The sequence below is a fragment of the Tamandua tetradactyla genome, chromosome 8 (genome assembly GCF_023851605.1).
Source record: "Tamandua tetradactyla isolate mTamTet1 chromosome 8, mTamTet1.pri, whole genome shotgun sequence".
NCBI classification, from domain to species: domain Eukaryota; kingdom Metazoa; phylum Chordata; class Mammalia; order Pilosa; family Myrmecophagidae; genus Tamandua; species Tamandua tetradactyla.
This window is the reverse complement of record NC_135334.1, coordinates 14,939,311-14,947,457: the sequence shown is the minus strand read 5'-3', so window position 1 is coordinate 14,947,457 and position 8,147 is coordinate 14,939,311.

The following is an 8,147-nucleotide window of genomic DNA, read 5'->3' as shown; positions in this document are numbered from 1 at the left end:
TGCATGGGCCAAATCCATAGATGGGAAGATATGAATGCCTGAAATTTATTTGATGCTTTTCTGAATTCCTTCTCTGTGTTTCCCTCAGCTTTGCTGTTTTTCTCAGGTTTTGGAAGTGGACTTAATAAAAGACAGAGGGCTTTTTTTTTTTTTTTTTTGGTTTGGAAATGCCAGAATCCTATCCTACATAAAGCTCCTGATCCATTTATCCCAGTGTTGTGCTCTGATGATGGTATCTGAGGGTGTAGATATCCCTGTGATGTTAATATTAGAAATTAGAGATGTGTTCTCAAAAACATATTAATTTTTTCATAGTGTTTCCCAATGGCTCTTTTGAACAATAAGTTGTTCGAACCATTGAGCTGAAAAAATTTTAAGCTGGTAAATTAAAATTTTTTTTTGTAATTTACATGTAGTAAAATGTACTCTTTTAAATAAACATCCATCCAGTTTCTACTAAGAATATGTTGTAGAGTCCTTCCCTCATACCAGAAAACTTCCTCCTTTGGCAGTGAATCCTTACAATCTATCCTTGAGTAAACATTAATACAACTTGTATCAATATATTTGTTTCTGCCTATTCTAGACTCTTACATTCACACGCAGCCCCCATTTGTTAAAGCCACTTCCTATTGCAGCAGGCAGAACCCTATTTACTCGGGCCATTCCCTGTTTGAAAAATCTCCCAGACCTTGAGGATGGTCAATAAGCAGGATAAGAGAAGTCCCTGTGAAGCCCCCTCCCCTATAACCACTCACCTGCTTCTGTAAACCCAGCTTTGCAATCCTTCTGGGTCTGATCACTGGCACACAGCCAATCATCTCCCTTGAGCATCACCAGTCATCATATTGGGAAAAATCTTGTGTCAGCCCTGGTTCGGCACTCCGACTTTCAGAAGCTACTTGGCTGAGCCCTATGGCCATGGATGAATAAAACCTACTACCTGAAACTTCAGAGCCTCGGCCCTGGTTTATTCTCTTTCCGCTTAATGTTCTTGGAAGCTTGCAGCCTTGTTCCTGGTTTCACAAACATTTTTGGGGGCTCATCTGGATCGAGAGGCTGGTGATATTTTCACCTCCCTTGCCTGTGGCAGCGGTTGCGGGGCCTGAACCAGAGACCCAATGGAGTCCAGTGCCAGCTATGGGACTTTTCCTCATCTTTTGGATTCTTGACCTCCCTGGCCAGGGAACTCATCACCCCCAGGGCAGCAATGGATCTGGAACAGTTTCTGGAATCAGGTTCCTGGGAGCACCACCTGTCTGACTCATAAGCACCCAAGTGCATCAGTTTCAGCCCATTCGTAAAAGGCTAGGAGCCTGAGTGGAAGGGGAGCCTGATGACCTCCCAGAAACTCTTTGAGTACCAGTGTCCTGTGGGAGGACCAGGGGAAATGGAAGTCTTCACGTCTGGTTTTGGGAAGGGCAGAGCAGAAGGGGTGTTGGAGCCCATGCGTGTGATTGTATGAGTGAAAGGAAGCCCTAGGCCACAGAAGCCCATGCATCAGGCCACGAGTGAGTTCATGGTGATCCTCATATGGCTCAGGGTGGGCAATCCCAAAAGAGGGGGGGCAGCTGGGGGTTTATACCAGACCACCAATGTCCGCAGCCGTCTCGTTCGGCTTCTGATCCCCGGCCGGCGAAGGGAACAGGAGGGGAGAAAGAGACAGACGCAGGCAAACCAACTTAAGTGACAAACACGGGTTCGAGGCACGCAGCGGTTGTGAGCACAGACCTTTACTGGAGTTAAGCTTGCATTCTCTGTTACAGGTTCCACGCAGGACAGAATACCCCGCGGGGGAACAACCTCTATGCGGCCGTCAGGTACGGCTCCCTGTGGGTCGTCTCCACCCACCCTGTCCGGGTAACCTCTTATATACTGTGCCCAAACCCAATAGGTTAGTGCCACGTATACAGAGGTGATTGGAAGATAGGGTTGGTGGGCGTGTGCGTCATTTGCGGAAGCAGGATGTGAGCGCCATCTTGGCTCACTCGATGGGCGGGGGGAACTCTAGAGCAGGCTGCAGCGTGTCCACTAGGCCAAACCCGGAAAGCGGCTCTCTACATCTCCCCCTTTTTGTTTTTATAAGAGGCATGGTCCGTAGACCGTATTCTTGTACCCAGTGTCTCTATTGATGATGGTGCTCCCGTGGGCCTGAGTGGCTCACAACATAGTTTGGTGCTTTGGGGAGTCTGGACTAGGCTCGCGTCATCACATGACGGAGCCTCTGGCACCGACCAGAATGCTCACCTCATATAGAGACCGGAGAGTCTGTGAACTGGATACCACGTGACTCCTCCCTGCAGTGCTTCGCCTCGCAACTGGGTCAAGCGGGGATTATGAGAGCGACAGCCAGGGCATAGGAAACGCTGCGGAGGCCTCGGTGCAATGGCTAGAGCCAAGCCCAGTCTGGCCAGGACTGCGGCCGCAGCTCCACCGTCGAGGCGGCTAGGCGCGCAAAATTAACAGCCTCTGGTGCCTAGCTAAACACGGGTAGTGGCCAGGGAGCCTGCAACAAACCTTGCTGACAAGAGCTTTGCCCCAGGTGATTCAGACGGGCTATCTATCGAGGAGGGACGCACACCCACATTTGACTGGGAAGACATAGCTAACATGGTAGAAACACGTAGTTGCTGCTGTGTCTGGAACAAGCGTTCTAACAAACATTTAACAGTGACTAAGCCCACTAATAGTCCCACTGCCACGAGAATCCAAGTAGTCAAATTGGGCCAAGAGAACCATGAGGTGACTCGGTTCCACAGACTTTGTACAGTCTCGCCCAGTTTGGAAAGGTCGAAGGCAACGGGGGTTATTAAAACTGGTCCCCCTTCTAAACAATCGAAGGGTGACCGGCGCTTTCGTTGCTATCTCGTCAGTCGCCGCCGTCATCAGCAGAGTTGGAGACCGGATCTGGTGGCTCTGGTTGGAGGCTTATCAATTTTCTGGGCAACAGTTCCTTGGCGTCCTCGGGCGACGTCACGGTTCTCACCAGTCTTTCCGGAACCCACACAGGTTGACGTCCTGGCTCCTGGGGAAAAACACAAACAGAGCCTCTGGCCCAGCTGAGCACTGGGTCAGGGCCTTGCCATTGTCCTGACAGGACATCCTTCCAACGGACTAGACCTCTATGTGGAGGACTCGGAGTGGTGTGCTGTAGGGCAGGTGTCATTCCTTGTGCATTTTCATTTAAAAAATTGTACGTAAACAAGGCTATAAACAGTTGAGCCTTTGGGGACAGGCCGTGACCTATTCCCCCTTTCTGTTTCTTTAGTAAGTCTTTGATGTCTAAGATGAAAATAGACCAATGCTCTGGCAGAGCTGAGAGAAGGGGCAACCCCATCTGAACAGGTCCTAAGGACTCCATGCAATTATTAATGGCTCTTAAATCATGTAACAATCTCCATCTGCCTGATTTTTTCTTTATGACAAATACGGGTGTGTTCCAAGGCGATGTGGAGGGAATGATATGGCTCTCTTTTAGCTGTATAGACACTAGAGTATGCAATGCTGACAGCTTTTCTTTTGGTAAGGGCCACTGAGGCACCCACACCGGGGTACTGGTCTTCTACTTTAGTTTTATAGGTGTGGGTGGGAGTCTCCCCTCAGTGGCCCCTAGGAAAAACCCAGGCCTCGTCTGTCAGAATTGGAGACAGCTTGTATAGGCCTTGCGCGCCCGTGCAATGAGGCTCCTAAGCCTTTGCCGGGGACATATCCCATTCCTTTTAACAAGCGCTTAGAAGTTGGAGAGCAGCCACTGTAATTACCTGATTCGGCCACCAGAGGGAGCCCGTGGTGAGGGTTTTTGGCGAGATCACCAAAACCATTCACCGGAAGCCGCCGCGTCCCTGCAGCAGGCGCTGGCGGGGCGGAAGGCTGCGTGGGTGAAACAGGGGGCCTCCCCCAATCGATCAGCGGAGGCGCATCCGCACCCTCGGTCTCATCACCATCTGACTCTGAGTCAGAGGTGTCTGAACTAGCGCCAGACTCTGGCGGCTTGCCTTTACGGGAGCCGTCCGCAGACGAAACTGACTGAGTTTCTTGGAGCGCGTGCCGTGCCTGCAGCAGGGCGGAAGACGGACTGAGGCCTGAAGTAGACTCTGCCTCAGGGCAAGCACGGACGGTTTCCCAGATAGGGACCAGGATCGGGTCCATACAAAGGCCCGTCCGGCGCGCCTGTTCTATGTCATTACCAAGTTTTAACCAAGAAGGCAGACTAAGGCTCCCGGAGTGGGCGAACCAAGGTGCAAAAGCAGCAACATCGTCTAAGAACCGCAGGAGGGAACTCTTCCTAACCGAGATACCCCACTGCTTCAAAAGGGTCTTTAAAGGAGCTAACAAAGGTGAACTTCCTGACTGCCCCATGCTTGCAGTCGGCACTGTACTTTAATCAATCGGGGAGCTCTCCCGATTCACTGGGGCTACCTGAACGCCCACAGCCCTTAACTCTCACGTAATAAGAAGTACTCACCTTCTCGCAGTGATCAAGCGCGGGAAGTCCGCTGCGAACTCAAGAAGCACGTCCTCACCAGCTCGGGGAAAGGCAGCAGAAGGGTTCCCCGTACGGGCCACCACTTGTCCGCAGCCGTCTCGTTCGGCTTCTGATCCCCGGCCGGCGAAGGGAACAGGAGGGGAGAAAGAGACAGACGCAGGCAAACCAACTTAAGTGACAAACACGGGTTCGAGGCACGCAGCGGTTGTGAGCACAGACCTTTACTGGAGTTAAGCTTGCATTCTCTGTTACAGGTTCCACGCGGGACAGAATACCCCGCGGGGGAACAACCTCTATGCGGCCGTCAGGTACGGCTCCCTGTGGGTCGTCTCCACCCACCCTGTCCGGGTAACCTCTTATATACTGTGCCCAAACCCAATAGGTTAGTGCCACGTATACAGAGGTGATTGGAAGATAGGGTTGGTGGGCGTGTGCGTCATTTGCGGAAGCAGGATGTGAGCGCCATCTTGGCTCACTCGATGGGCGGGAGGAACTCTAGAGCAGGCTGCAGCGTGTCCACTAGGCCAAACCCGGAAAGCGGCTCTCTACACACCAAAGCCAAGACATGCCCAACATCCAGCTAGAGGAGGGCCAGACCGAATGCAGTGACAGTTTGTTCAAAACCCTTTACTGTTTGTCTGCAAGCCCTCTCCCTCATCGTTGGTGCCACCACAATGGGAGGGGAAGTCAGTAGGACACTGTTGTGGTGCATGGTGTCTCACTTTAAGAAAACTTGACTGGGGAGTCAGGCTGATCCCTGGCCAACTTAGGAAACTGAGTGAGTTAAAGTGGACCACTTTTGGGGAGGATAAAAATAAATTCTCTTATATTACAGTTTATCATTAATCTGTTTTATAAATTAAATTTTTCACATTTCAGAGTAAGAGAAGAACATCTGTGTAGGAGTTTTAAAATTTCTCTCATTAAGAAAGTCTGTTCTGTACAACTGATGTTGCCATTGCGTGACTTTGGTAGAAAACAGTTGAAATTTGCACTCTAGCTGGGAGGATTGACTATCCTCCTAGAAGGAGGTGTACTTTAATAAAAATATCTATGTCCCAGGAAGCTCCTCTTGGTCCCTAGCCAGTTCCCAGAGGACCAAATTGGACCCGGTCACATAAGCTAATTGGAATTTGGCCACTATTATGTGAAGACATTATAAAAAGAGGAAATTAAAAAAAAAAAAAACTGCATGCAAGTAGCCAGAGAAAAAAAGAGGAAAAACTTAGGAGAAGAGAGAAAAGAATCTTATGAGAGAGAAAGAGCACTGCATCAGAATCTTACGCTCTGCTATGGATTTTAACTTAGGAGACTCTGAATGCTGTCCCCAAGACTGCTGTGGATTTTCACTAATGAGAGTTAAAATGTTGCTTCAGCTCGTCTCTTCAGGAGTTGGTGCCATCTTATCTGGTGATGCAACTATGCTTTATTTTTGAAGACTCTTTTAATTACTATCTTTTAATTATTTTCCTTAAAAAATCTGTTTTTATATCACTGAAGTCTGTGTTGTCCACAAATCTGAACCTATAAATAAAATGGCCACAAATATCACGTTGCCTTTCATGTGACAAAATTGGCACTGCGAACAGGATTCGCATTTCAGCATGGTTTCATAATGGTAAAGGTCAGTAAGACAAACTTTAGATTATTTGTGCAGAAAATATGGACTATATTCTTCTGAATATGTAATGCTTTATCAATCAACCCTGGTATACTTTGCAAGATGCTATGCAAAAAATTAATGAAAGGAAGCTATAAAGTCAGCAATTGTATTGGGAAAGGCCGACACATACCAACTCCAACCTGTCAATGCTTCACAGAGAAATGCTTTCATTAAGGCAGCACCCCAGCATATAAACACTTAATAATGACTTTATTATTAGGAGAAACAAGGCAATCCACTTAACAGTATCTTAATTAAATGATAGATCTGGGAGACTGAAATACAGGGGAAGGAAAGGCCAGAAGATATAATGGGAAAAGGTTCTCCAATACCAGTGAAGGATTTCCCACAGAGACATGTTCTAAGCCCTGCTGGAAGCTGGGGTCAACAGAAAAAATATTAACATTTTGTCAAATAATGAGATGAAGAGAGTACACGAAGAAAAATTTAAACCAAATTATAATCGAAAGTGAATAGTGCTCCTACTCTTGGCAAGGCAGAAGACCTGCATCCAGCTCCCTTGGCACCGATGTGCCCTCATTTAATCCCTTTCTTCAAGACAAAGGGATTAGGCCAAACCCTATTATCACTGACTCTAAATTTGTGGCTCTCCTTTGGTTTTATATTTCATATTTTTAAATTGGGGAACTGTTTAATATTGAGAAGCTTCTTGCTTGCAAGTTTTATCCTAACAGTTTTTTTAATGTCTTGATATGTGCCATTAATTCTTATTAAAAAAATTCTATATTGATGTTTCAAATATGCATTGACTAAAGCATTTTTAATTATTTAACATAATTCTGACAAATTCAATTTTGATGGTAATTATATGTAGTGAAATGTTTGTTTCAAGTAATAACTTGAGTATGAAGGATATAAAGAATGTGTTTGTACTAAAAGAAAAAAGTAGTTTTGTCCTAAGATGAAATAAATGGCTATTACAGAATAAGGAAAATGTAAGATGAAGCCTGAACAAATATAGTAAGTTGCTGCAAGTTTGTGGAAAAGGAAATTATGGTCAAAGTTAGGAAAAGTTTTAGGTGAACTAAATGGGAAGGAGTTGAAAGCAGTATTCAAACCCTTTAACATCTCTCCTCCCTTACATGAGTTTGAGCCAGGGGACTTGGTGTGGGTAAAAGACTGGAAAAAAAGGCTCCCTCTAGCCTCAAATGGAAGGTCCTTACCATGTTGTTTTAGTAACCCCAATAGCTGTCAGAGTCACGGAGATCATCCTGAAAATTCACCACTCTTGGGTCAAGACAGCCACCACAGATCACCCATGGGAGTGCACCCCTGATCCTGAACACCTGACACATCATTCTCCAGAAGCCACTGCACCCTTCTCCATCCCAGCTGAGATCAGCTGACCAGCCTGAACCTGAGGACTAAATGATCATCGTTGCCCTGCTCTAGCTCACCAGATGCAGCTAGTCAACACATGGCCGAAGATTAAGGAATCGATGCATGGACTTGCCAGCTTGCAGCCTGTGGACTAATTGTCTTTTCTTGCTTTTTGCATTTGTCTTTCATTTAGCAGTTTTAGTCCTCCTGGAAATAGGTCGGCTGGCATTCTTCCCAAAAACCAACTTTGTTCTAATTTGGTGGGATCCCTCTTACTCAGGTAACTTTCCCCTTCCTAGCTGCTGTCTAGAGTGTGTTTGTCTCCTTTCCTTCCCTGAGGCTAATCTAACATTCACATGATAGCACTCCCCATAGCCAGCACCATGTACCTCACTCCTCTGTTTCTGCTTGGCATGGCCATAAACCCTTCCAAGGGAAATGACACCTGCCAGCATGCCTCAAGACCACCTATGTTGGGGAAAAAGTGAAAACCATAACCAGTATTCATGCCAGAGCAGTTCTCAGACCTGCATTATTCTGTATGTACCCTAAAGCAAGGTCCCCCAATATGCTATAATCCCACCTCGCCAGGTTTAGTAGTGCTGTTTTTGCTAGTCTGGGGTGTCAAGTCTATCACCATAACTCCTAGAAAGGGAA